The sequence below is a fragment of the Triticum aestivum genome, chromosome 6B (genome assembly GCF_018294505.1).
Source record: "Triticum aestivum cultivar Chinese Spring chromosome 6B, IWGSC CS RefSeq v2.1, whole genome shotgun sequence".
NCBI lineage: Eukaryota > Viridiplantae > Streptophyta > Magnoliopsida > Poales > Poaceae > Triticum > Triticum aestivum.
This window is the reverse complement of record NC_057810.1, coordinates 704,875,834-704,889,490: the sequence shown is the minus strand read 5'-3', so window position 1 is coordinate 704,889,490 and position 13,657 is coordinate 704,875,834.

Genomic DNA, 13,657 nt, shown 5'->3' with positions numbered 1-13,657 from the left:
TTTAACTTGTTTGATCATGCATGAAAATAGTACAGATGGATAGATTGGATTTTTCTGATCATTTTTCATATATAATTTGTCCAATTTGGAGTTACAGAATAAAAGTTATGAATTTTTGAAGTTTAAATAATATTCTGGAATTTCCTGATTTAATTTAAATCCAGAAATATAAATATTGCGCCAGCATGACGTCAGCATGACGTCAGTGGTCAACTGCGACTGGCTGGAGTCAAACCTGACGTGTGGGGGCCACACGTCAGTGACAGGGGGGGTTTAACAGGTTTAATTTAATCCTAATTAGGGATTAGTGGCGCTGGGGCCCACTGTCAGTGTCAGGGGGGTTGACTAACAGTAGTTAGCGCTAACCTAACCACCTGGCCGACAGGGCCCACGCGTCAGTGACCCTGGGGGGGTCAAACCCCCGGTCGGACAAGTCAAACCCCACCGGCGACATGACGCCGGCGAGGTCCGAGACGGCGGCGAAAGTGCTTTTTGCCATTCCGGCAACCAAATGGACGGCGGAAGGCATCTACGTGTTGCTGAGGTTGAGCCGCGACTATTGGTGGTGGTGGTTGGGCTCGGGGTGGCCGGAGTTGACGACGGCGAGCTCGGCTGCGGCGGCCGGAGTTCGGGTGCGGTCGGGATCAGTGTTGCAGGGGGTTTGGGGAGGCGTTGGTGCGTGCTGCGTGCTCCTGGTGAGGTGGGGAGCACGATAGTGCGCTCGGTTGGGTGCTACGGTGACCGTGGCCACGACGGCGACATCGCCGGCGGCGTGGAGCTCTCGGCCAAGGTGGGGCTAGGGCCTAGAGGTCGGGAGAGACCAGGGGAGGAGGGGGAAACGATCCGGGGGCTCACCGCGGAGCTGCAGGGATGGTTAGCGGGCTCGGGGACGCGCTGGAGACGACGAATTCAACGGCGACGATGGTCGGAGCCCGAAGAGGGGAACGGCGACGTGGCGGCGATGCATGGCTTCCGGAGACCCGTGGAGCGGTGGGGAGGAAGAGGGAGTCGAGGCGGAGCTCCTGAGCTAGTCGGGGGAGCGAGGGGTGGTCGGAGACGGCGGCTATGGCGAACGGCGGCGACGGTGGTGTTCGGCCGTGAGAGAGAGGGAGGGAGCAGCACGGGAGAGAGAGGGGGATAAGGCCAGGGGATCGGGGCGGCACCGAGAAGAAGCGCCGCGACGTCGCGCTGGCGAGGGAGGCAGGCAGACGAGCTGGTGGCGTGGCGCTCCGGCCGTGCGCGCGCGCCGGCCACACGCCTGGCCGACTGGCGCCAGGAGGACGACGGCGGTGGTGGGCTGGGCTGGCTTGCTGGGCCGGCCAGCTGGCTGGGCCGCACAGGGAGGAGCCCAGGTAAGTTTTCCCCTTTTTTTTCTATTTCTGTTTTTATTTAATATATCTGCAACTTTGTTGAATTAAATAAAATACCTAGGCAACTTCAAAAATCACCAAACTATTCCTGGCCCATAGTTGGATTATTTCCAACATGAAACATTTTAGTTTGGAGATATTTGAGCATTTAAATATTTTATATTATTTTAAATGCCCAAATTCAAATATTTATGATTTAATTCAAAAACCCTAGGATGGCCTAGGAAAATGTGCACCACTTTTGGCAGAGGTTCTGAACCAAGACAAAAATGATGGCATTTTAGAAGGGCATTTCAGGTTCATTGAAAAATTATTTTAGTAACCCTAGTTGGTTTCAGAGGGGACTGGGGGTTCTGTCATCCCCATTTCAAGTTTCTGATGAAAGAGTAAACATGATGCAACACTCTAATGCATGACTAGCTAGGGTGTGACAACTCACCCCCACTCAAAAGAATCTCGTCCCGAGATTTGGGTTCCTCCGAGAAGAAGGCGGGATATTCAAGTTGAAGACGATCCTCCCTTTCCCAAGTTGCTTCATCCTCAGAATGGTGCGACCATTGAACCTTGAGAAACTTGATATTATGACGTCGCGTGGTACGTTCGGCTTGATCGAGGATACGAATGGGGTACTCTCGATATGTAAGATTATCTTGGAGATCAAGCGTTTCGTGGTCCACTTCACGGATAGGATCCGAGAAGCAACGCCTGAGTTGAGAAACGTGGAAGACATCGTGAACTCTGGAGAGGTGCGGAGGTAGTTCCAACTGGTAGGCAACTTCTCCTCGTTTGGCAAGAATGCGAAAGGGTCCAATGTAACGAGGAGCCAATTTGCCTTTGATACCGAAACGATGGGTTCCCTTCAGAGGGGTGACCCGAAGGTAAGCCTTCTCGTCAACCTCGAAAGTCATAGCCTTATGTTTTCGGTCATATTGACTCTTTTGACGGGATTAGGCTGTTTTCAACTTTTCACGAACGATACGAACTTGTTCTTCTGCTTCCTGAATCATATCCGGGCCAAAGAATTGTCTTTCCCCGGTCTCTGACCAGTTAAGGGGTGTTCGACATCGTCGTCCATAGAGAACTTCAAAAGGGGCTTTACTCAAGCTAGATTGATAGCTGTTGTTGTAAGCGAATTCGGCAAATGGAAGGCACTTCTCCCAGTCCATTCCGAAAGAGATAACGGAGGCGCGAAGCATGTCTTCTAGAATCTGATTGACGCGTTCCACTTGACCACTTGACTGAGGGTGGAAAGCGGTGCTAAAGGAGAGACGGGTTCCCATAGCATTTTGGAAACTTTCCCAAAATCGAGAGGTGAAAAGACTTCCTCGATCCGAATTGATTTCCAAAGGAACACCATGGAGGGACACTATTCGGGAGATGTATAAGTCTGCCAGCTGACTAGCGGTTATACTCTCACGAACAGGTAAGAAATGGGCTACTTTGGAAAGACGATCGACCACGACGAAAATAGCATTATTCCCTCTTTTGGTCCTGGGAAAACCGGTAATGAAATCCATACCAATTTTATCCCATTTCCATTCAGGAATAGCTAAGGGTTGAAGGGTGCCAGCAGGCCGTTGATGCTCTGCTTTTACACGACGGCAGACGTCGCAATTGGCAATATACTGAGCAATTTCTCTCTTCATCCTAGTCCACCAGAACCTCTGGCGTAGGTCCTGATACATTTTAGTGCTACCGGGATGAATGGTGAGAGGAGATTCATGAGCTTCCTTAAGGATCAAACGCCTCAGGTTTCGCACTTTGGGAACCACTAGTCGATTCCCGAAGTATACGACCCCTTGATCATTAATGGAGAAGCAATTCGCAATTCCTTTCTGAATGTTCCTCTTGATGCGGGAGATTCCCGGATCTACCTTCTGTGCTTTGATAATTTGATCCGTAAGGGTAGGTTTTGCCACCAAGGTGGAGAGAAAACCTTGAGGAACAATGTGAAGGTTCAATACCCACGGGCTAATGCAACAACCCACCATGTACTCCTACATGGCCTCTCATCGATACCTTTACCAAATCGTGTTCACCACACCACTCTCATTACCGACATAATCATTTCACTCTAGCCCATCACCCAGATGAACCAGACCTGACACAACTCTAAGCATAGCAGGCATAGCAAGGTAGGAACAACACATACATATGGCTCAATCAACTCCTACACATGCTAGTGGGTTTCATCTAGTTACTGTGGCAATGACAGGTCATGCAGAGGAAATGGGTTCAACTACCGTAGCACACAGCAGTTTGAATCGCGTTGTCTTAATGCAGTAAAAGAGAGCAGGAGCGAGAACATGGGATTGTATCGATATGATCAAATGGTTGGTTTCTTGCCTGATGGTTCGATGCACGGATATGGTTCTTCGTTAGGGTAATCACGGTACTCCTCGGGAACAGATCCTGTCGCAAAGGACATCGATACACAAGCATCACCAAACAATGTGCAACAATATGATGCATGCATGAAACATGGCAACATGAGTGTGTTGGGCTAATGCAACTAAAGCCAGAAGTGTTTGAACAAATTTGAATCAAAGATTCAAATTTCGAATTCAAATATGGCCTTTTAAAGTGCTTTTCCTTGTTCTGCTTGAATCATCAATTTAACTTGTTTGATCATGCATGAAAATAGTACAGATGGATAGATTGGATTTTTCTGATCATTTTTCATATATAATTTGTCCAATTTGGAGTTACAGAATAAAAGTTATGAATTTTGGAAGTTTAATTAATATTCTGGAATTTCCTGATTTAATTTAAATCCAGAAATTCAATTACTGCGTCAGCCTGACGTCAGTGTGACGTCAGCAGGTCAACTGCGGCTGGCTGAAGTCAAACCTGACGTGTGGGGGCCACACGTCAGTGACAGGGGGGGTTAAACAGATTTAAATTAATTCTAATTACTAATTAGTGGCGCTGGGGCCCACTGTCAGTGTCAGGGGGGGTTGACTAACAGTAGTTAGCGCTAACCTAACCATCTGGCCGACAGGGCCCACGCGTCAGTGACCCTGGGGGTCAAACCCCAGGTCGGTCAAGTCAAACCCCACCGGCGACATGACGCCAGCGAGATCCGAGACGGCGGCGAGAGTGCTTTTTGCCATTCCGGCGACCAAATGGACGGCGGAAGGCATCTACGTGTTGCTGAGGTTGAGCCGCGTCTATTGGTGGTGGTGGTTGGGCTCGGGGTGGCCGGAGTTGACGGCGGCGAGCTCGGCTGCGGCGGCCGGAGTTCGGGTGCGGTCGGGATCAGTGTTGCAGGGGTTTGGGGAGGCGTTGGTGCGTTCTACGTGCTCCTGGTGATGTGTGGAGCACGATGGTGTGCTCGGTTGGGCGCTACGGCGACCGTGGCCACGACGGCGACATCGCCGGCGGCGTGGAGCTCTCGGTCGAGGTGGAGCTAGGGCCTAGAGGTCGGGAGAGACCAGGGAAGAAGGGGGAAACGCTCCGGGGGCTCACCGCGGTTGCAGTGGGCGTCGAAGCGGGCTCGGGGACGCGCCGGAGACGACGAATTTGACGGCGACGGTGGTCGGAGCCCGAAGAGGGGAACGGCGACGTGGCGGCGATGCAGGGCTTCCGGAGACCCGTGGAGCGGTGGGGAGGAAGAGGGAGTTGAGGCGGAGCTCCTGAGCTAGTCGGGGGAGCGAGGGGTGGTCGGAGACGGTGGCTATGGCGAACGGCGGCGACGGTGGTGTTCGGTCGGGCGGGAGAGAGAGCGAGGGAGAGCCGGGGAGAGTGAATGGGGTGTCGGCGAGGTCGGGGCGACGACCAGAAGACGATCCACGCGGCGCAACGGCGACCAGGGCGATGCAGAGAGGCTGGGTGGTGCGTGGCGAGCTCGGGCGCGCCATGCTCACCTCCCTGCCTGCTCTGGCAAGGGGAAGCAGCTGGCTGGCACGGGCCAGCACAGTGCTGGGCCGGCTGGGCTGGGCAGGTAGGTCCAGGTAAGTCTACTCCTTTTATATATTTTTCTGTTTTCTGTTTTTATTTAATATATCTGCAACTTTGTTGAATTAAATAAAATACCTAGGCAACTCCAAAAATCACCAAACTACTCCTGGTCCATAGTTGGATTATTTCCAACATGAAACATTTTAGTTTGGAGATATTTGAGCATTTAAATATTTTATATTATTTTAAATGCCCAAATTCAAATATTTATGATTTAATTCAAAAACCCTAGGATGGCCTAGGAAAATGTGCACCACTTTTGGCAGAGGTTCTGAACCAAGACAAAAATGATGGGCATTTTAGAAGGGCATTTCAGGTTCATTGAAAAATTATTTTAGTAACCCTAGTTGGTTTCAGAGGGGACTGGGGGTTCTGTCATCCCCATTTCAAGTTTCTGATGAAAGAGTAAACATGATGCAACACTCTAATGCATGACTAGCTAGGGTGTGACAACTCACCCCCACTCAAAAGAATCTCATCCCGAGATTTGGGTTCCTCCGAGAAGAAGGCGGGATATTCAAGTCGAAGACGATCCTCCCTTTCCCAAGTTGCTTCATCCTCAGAATGGTGCGACCATTGAACCTTAAGAAACTTGATATTATGACGTCGCGTGGTACGTTCGGCTTGATCGAGGATACGAATGGGGTACTCTCGATATGTAAGATCATCTTGGAGATCAAGCGTTTCGTGGTCCACTTCACGGGTAGGATCCGAGAAGCAACGCCTGAGTTGAGAAACATGGAAGACATCGTGAACTCTGGAGAAGTGCGGAGGTAGTTCCAACTGGTAGGCAACTTCTCCTCGTTTGGCGAGGATGCGAAAAGGTCCAATGTAACGAGGAGCCAATTTGCCTTTGATACCGAAACGATGGGTTCCCTTCAGAGGGGTGACCCGAAGATAAGCCTTCTCGTCAACCTCGAAGGTCATAGCCTTATGTTTTTGGTCATATTGACTCTTTTGACGGGATTGGGCTGTTTTCAACTTTTCACGAACGATACGAACTTGTTCTTCTGCTTCCTGAATCATATCCGGGCCAAAGAATTGTCTTTCCCCGGTCTCTGACCAGTTAAGGGGTGTTCGACACCGTCGTCCATAGAGAACTTCAAAAGGGGCTTTACCCAAGCTAGATTGATAGCTGTTGTTGTAAGCGAATTCGGCAAATGGAAGGCACTTCTCCCAGTCCATTCCGAATGAGATAACAGAGGCTCGAAGCATGTCTTCTAGAATCTGATTGACGCGTTCCACTTGACCACTTGACTGAGGGTGGAAAGCGGTGCTAAAGGAGAGACGAGTTCCCATAGCGTTTTGGAAGCTTTCCCAAAATCGAGAGGTGAAAAGACTTCCTCGATCCGAATTGATTTCCAAAGGAACACCATGGAGGGACACTATTCGGGAGATGTATAAGTCTGCCAGCTGGCTAGCGGTTATACTCTCACGAACAGGTAGGAAATGAGCTACCTTGGAAAGACGATCGACAACGACGAAAATAGCATTATTCCCTCTCTTGGTCCTGGGAAAACCGGTAATGAAATCCATACCAATTTTATCCCATTTCCATTCAGGAATAGCTAAGGGTTGAAGGGTGCCAGCAGGCCGTTGGTGCTCTGCTTTTACACGACGACAGACGTCGCAATTTGCAATATACTGAGCAATTTCTCTCTTCATCCTAGTCCACCAGAACCTCTGGCGTAGGTCCTGATACATCTTAGTACTACCGGGATGAATGGTGAGAGGAGATTCATGAGCTTCCTTAAGGATCAAACACCTCAGGTTTCGCACTTTGGGAACCACTAGTCGATTCCCGAAGTATACGACCCCTTGTTCATTAATGGAGAAGCAATTCGCAATTCCTTTCTGAATGTTTCTCTTGATGCGGGAGATTCCCGGATCTACCTTCTGTGCTTTGATAATCTGATCCGTAAGGGTAGGTTTTGCCACCAAGGTGGAGAGAAAACCTTGAGGAACAATGTGAAGGTTAAGCTTCCGAAATTCCTCATGGAGGAGCGGTTGACTTTGTTGTAACATCAGGTTGTTACAATAAGATTTACGACTTAGCGCATCAGCCATGACGTTGGCTTTCCCTGGGGTATAGGTTATTCCTAAGTCGAAGTCTGTGATCAATTCAACCCAACGTCTCTGCCTGAGATTCAAATCCGGTTGGGTGAAAATATACTTCAGTTTTTGGTGATCAGTGAATATTTCGCAACGATTACCGAGGAGGTAATGTCGCCAGGTCTTAAGTGCATAGACTACGGCTGCAAGCTCTAGATCATGAGTAGGATAATTCTCCTCATGTGGGTGCAATTGCCGTGAAGCATAAGCAATTACGTGTCGATCTTGCATGAGAATGCAACCTAGTCCTTGTCGCGAGGCGTCGCAGTAGATAACAAAGTCCTTGGAGAAGTCTGGCGGTACCAGTACGGGAGCAGAGGTCAGGCGTCTTTTCAGTTCCTGAAAGCTGTGCTCACATTGTGGAGTCCATTCGAACTTCTTATCTTTCTTGAGGAGTTCGGTTAGGGGTTTAGCAACTTTGGAGAAATTCTCGACAAAGCGACGGCAATAGCTCGCTAAGCCTAGAAAACTCCGAACTTGCTTGGCCGATTCGGGTGGAGTCCAATTAAGGACGGCTTGAACTCGCTCAGGGTTAACAGCAATACCTTTACCAGATATTACATGACCCAGATAGGTCACTTCTGACAACCAGAATTCACATTTAGAAAATTTGGCATAAAGGCGATGCTCTCGAAGTTTCTTCAACACTAGCCTTAAATGTTCGGCATGTTCTTCCTCGTTCTTGGAGTAGATGAGTATATCATCGAGATAAACTACGACGAATTTATCCAAATACTCCATGAAGATTGAGTTCATTAACCGAGAAAAGGTGGCTGGAGCGTTGGTTAATCCGAAGGACATGACGGTGTACTCGTATTGGCCATAACGAGTAACAAAGGCCGTTTTAGGAATGTCCCCGTTTCTGATTTTCATTTGATGGTAGCCCAACCTCAAATCCATCTTGGAGAAGACTGAGGATCCAGCGAGCTGATCATACAGATCGTTGATCCTGGGAAGTGGATATTTGTTCTTGATTGTGACCAAATTGACAGGTCGGTAATCTACAACCATCCGGTCCGTACCATCCTTCTTCTTGACGAACAGGACGGGGCAAGCCCACGGAGATGAACTAGGGCGGATGAAACCCTTTTTCAAGGATTCATCGAGTTGCTTCTTAAGCTCGGCTAGTTCTAGTGGTGCCATCTTATAAGGTCTTCTAGCAATCGGAACGGTTCCGAGGATGAGGTCGATTACGAACTCAACATCCCTGTCAGGTGGAACACCTGGCAATTCCTCTGGAAAGACATCCGGGAAGTCACGGACTACCGGAACGTCCTCAAGGTCTGGCAAAGGGCTGGCGTTAAGAGAATATAATTGTCGCTTGGCTATTCGGGTCAAGACATTGACTATCTTCCCCGAAGGATGGGTGAGTTGAACAGTCCTAGAGAAGCAACCAATTTTGGCTTGATGAGCTGACATCCAGTCCATACCCAAAATGATATTAATATCTGAAGATTTAAGGGCTATCAAGGATGCGAGGAAAACAAGTCTGTCGACTTGGATTTCATTTCCATAACTTACCCTAGAGGTCTGCCATCTAGAACCAGGGGTAGAAATTTCCATAGTGGACGGCAAGTCACAGAATGCAACGTTATGCAAACGAGCATAATTTTCAGATATAAAAGAATGAGAGGCTCCTGTATCGAAAAGAACAGATGCCGGGTGGCAATTAACAAGAAGCGTACCGAGAACGACATTGGGGTCCTCTTGAGCTTCTTCGGCAGAGATACAGTTGACATGGCCACATGAAGCGGTGACCGGTTTAGCATGAAACACTTTCCCTGTCGGCTTGCCACGGCCAACAGCTTTAGCAGATTGATTGGGGTTGGTCTGGGGACACTCACGCATATAGTGACCAGATTCCCCACACTTGAAACAAGTCACGGAACTGGTACGTGGAGGAGCATTATTGGTTGGACCCCCATAGGGCTTGGCTGGAGCAGACTGTTGAACGGGGCGAGGCGCCTGGAAAGATGGCCTCGGTGTGAACCTGGGTGGCAGGGCGGTGTTGGGTACCCACACGCGGCGCTTCTGAGGACCAGCACCGGATGAGGAACCCATGTCACGTCCATGCTTGCGTGTTGCGTCATAGTCAGTCTGACCGGTTTCAGCACTGATGGCTTTGTTGACAAGTTTCGAAAAAGATGTGCACTCATGCAGACGGAGGTCGCGGCGAAGCTCAGGACTAAGGCCCTTACGGAACCTTGCTTGCTTCTTGGCGTCAGTAGACACTTCCTCAGTTGCATATCGGGCGAGATTACCAAACTCTCTGCTATAGGCATCCACAGAAAGTCGGCCTTGGGTGAAACTGCAAAATTCTTCACGTTTACGGTCCATGAGACCCTCCGGAATGTGATGTTCACGGAAAGCCTCGCTGAACTCAGCCCAAGTAGTGACATGGCCCGCTGGGCGCATAGCTCCATAATTCTCCCACCACAGACTGGCGGGGCCTTCAAGATGATATGCAGCAAAGGTGACCTTGTCAGCCTCCGCTACCAGCGCGGAACGCAGTTTGTGAGAGATACTGCGAAGCCAATCATCAGCGTCGAGAGGCTCGACGGAGTGGTGGAACGTGGGTGGATGTAATTTGATGAAATCACTGAGTGACACCACGTTAGCCCTCTGATGGTGTGCTGTATTCTGTTCAATACGCTCCAACAAACGGTTGGTCTCCCGCTTGTTTCTCTCAGCTTCCATCATAACCTCGGCTAGTGAAGGAGGTTGAGGCAGATTTGCATCCCTGGCTTCACTGCCTTCGGCCTGCTCTTGGGAAGCAGGGTTAGCGCGCGTGTTGACCATCCTAGGTAAACAAGACAATGATTTAGTCAAAACGATAAGATTCCGACATAGGATATAGAATGTAAGGAATAACTCGGAATGCAAGATGATCATCCGTATGACATGGTAGATACAGAAACTGCTTCTTTTATTCCATCGTCATACACACCATACAGGGTTTAGTACAAGACCAAACAAAGTACTAATACGGTGAAAAGAGGATTACATCTCATCGGAGGCATTTCAAGCTTCTATACATTATTTTTCTACACCTCCGGAAGGAGTACAGACTAGGTCATATCCCACGAGTCACGCGGGACGATAGACGACACAGCTAGTGCGAACTAGGGATACTACCACTAACTCAGACCGATCCGTAGTAGTCCTCGTAGAAGTCACCTCCATAGCCTGGAAGTTCAACATGATCATCCGGAAACAGACGGTCTCGCGGAGCTTGTGGACCATAGGGGCTAGGATGAGGCCTTGGACCAACAAACGGTGGCCTGCGGGGACCGCGAGGTGGGGTGATGCCTCCTACATCGCGCCAAACCATCACGTCCGGCAGAGCAGATCTCACAGGATAGAGATCGCGCATATCCGAATATCCAGCTTGCACCGCCGGTGCGAACCGAGTCAAAGTGGCCCAGTGGTCAGCACGGGTATTGAAGAGCTCTAACCTTAAGGCCCGATTTTCACGGTCCTTATCCTCGAGCATCTCAGCAGTGGTGCGAGTCCGTGAATCCTCCTGAGTGGAGTCAGCATAGATAGCCTGGAGATACCCTTGTGCTCCCGGAAGTGATCCTGGCATATACCGGAAGTCAGAGTCCCGAAATAAACCAGATCTGACTCGCATAATGGTCATCATAGAGTAGGCGGCATCTTGCACAGCCATCTCAATGGTAACCCCGAGTCCATAGGAGCAGTGGAGAGGCTCGGTGGATCCAGGATAAGATGGAAATATCCTGACAGTGCAGAGATACTGGCTTTGATTGAAGTCTCGGAATTTCTCTTCGACCATGTACTCAGGATACCAGCGGTATCCAGCCTCAGTCATTACCCTGACCAACTTAGCAGTATGGCCGGGTACATATAGGCATCGAGTCAGGCGAACCACTTGATTGAGGTCGCGAGTGGCCATCTGAAAGCACAATTATAATGCAAAGGCATTAGAATTTCTAGCAAAATTTCGGCAGCATAACAGCTGTAAATGCTCAAAAAGGATTTTGAGACATTTGACAAAGGATTTTGTACACACTCAACATCATCATTTCAAAGTTCTGAACCATTCTGGCTACATAATGTGGTAGTAGAACTGAACTAGGCTTGTAACCATCAAACTTATAAGGTACTACTGATTAGTAACACGTGATAGTGATAGAAAGAATAGATCCTAATTCCTTATCCCCGGTGGAAGAATGGACTGACTCAGATCAGAATGTCATAAGGTATAAGGAGTAAAAAGAGCCTTACGTTCCAACCCACAAACAATTCCCCTACATATAACTAAAGAATTTCTAGACTCAACATCGACCAGTTTGGCTTGGAGAACCTACAGGCAGTCCGGCTCTGATGCCAACGCTGTCAGGACCCCGACTCGATGTCACATTGATCTAGCTGGTAACACCTCATATCACTTTGCGGCCTCACGCACGGTATTCCCACGGGTGTTGTCTTACCTTTTCCCGGGACCGTTTGCGCCTTTTGGCTCACGTATATGATAGTGTCGCTAGCATCCATATGATAAAGAGCCCGGGCTGACATGACTAGTCGTAAACCCAAAGTGGCACAGACTTACAGGGACAGGCATCCATGACCCAGCTTCGAACGTGTCGGTCATCAGCAAGTGGGTCCGGGCTGTAGCACTGGGCTAGCAGGACTCTGGTACTCAAAGCGTGACATTTCCTCGAAGGGACAGACACAGGAACGAAGAAGGACACATGCCGGCCAGCCTAAGTGTTCCAGAGCAGTAGCAAGCTACCATGGCTCAGCGGTAACACTAGGAGACATTTCCCGGTAAGAGAGGCTACTAAAGATAAACAACTAGATAGTCAGATCCCACACATACCAAGCATTACAATCATACACACAATATGCTCGATATGTGCAAATACAACGAAGCATCACAACATGACTCTATGACACAAGTACTTTATTTAGGGCTCAGGGAGCCATACACAACATACACAAAGGTACGGGTCTCATGACCCAACATACAAGTCATACAATCATACAAACCAGCAGCGGAAGTAACTTGTCTGGGTACAGACAACTAGTAAAATAAAAGAGGCTTGGAAAGCCTAGCTATACTACGTGGTCCTTCACAAGCTCAGGGTCACCACCTGGGTCTTTAGCCTACTCGTTGATGTCAACGTCTACATAGAACCCATCAGAAGGGGTTGCAGCGTCTTCTGTAAAAATGTAGATTATAGCAACATGAGTACAAAGGTACTCAGCAAGACTTACATCAGATCCTACATACATGCATAGTATCAAGAAGGGTTGGTGGAGTTATTGCAGCAAGCCAGCTTTGACTCTTGGCTAGACTATCCTACGATACTCCAACTTGAAATGGTTTTGCGCACACGAGTCCACTACTCACCACTTCAATACACTACCGAGGATCCACCTCCGTCCTCCTACGGAAGAGCCATCCTCGGCACTCACACTTATCTTGAGGCTTTTAGTAGTTTCCATTTACTTGTCTATGAACTGTATAGGCAACCAAGTAGTCCTTTACCGCGGACGCGGCTATTCGAATAGATCATGTTAACCCTGCAGGGGTGTACTTCTTCATACACGCTCTCACCACTTACCGTCGTTTACACGACATGTACTCGGCAACCTTCAAGCGGAAGCCCAACGTGGGTGTCGGCCACGACCTACCTAATCACCTAAGCCTCCAGTCCAGGTTTATCGCCTATTCAGGTTCCATCCGCAGGGAGTCCGGCCGAGGTTTCCCATACGGCCCCGAACGATGTGAACAGGGTTCTCGAGATACCTAACGGGTATTCGGTACACCCGGCCACGTCCCTACCGCATCACAGCCCACCCCTACGGTCAGCGCTGTCCACGGCCTCCAGTAGGCTACAAACACCAGAAACTACTTGCAACTCCTGGACGGAGAACTAGGGTGAATAAGAAGCCGAGAGGGTCCATTGGTTTTGGGCCCAATGCATGGTAGTAGCTGATTCTTAAATCACACATACAGATCTCAGTGCTTAAGGTCGGCTTCAATGAAACAACCCACCATGTACTCCTACATGGCCTCTCATCGATACCTTTACCAAATCGTGTTCACCACACCACTCTCATTACCGACATTAACATTTCACTCTAGCCCATCACCCAGATGAACCAGACCTGACACGACTCTAAGCATAGCAGGCATAGCAAGGTAGGAACAACACATACACATGGCTCAAACAACTCCTACACAT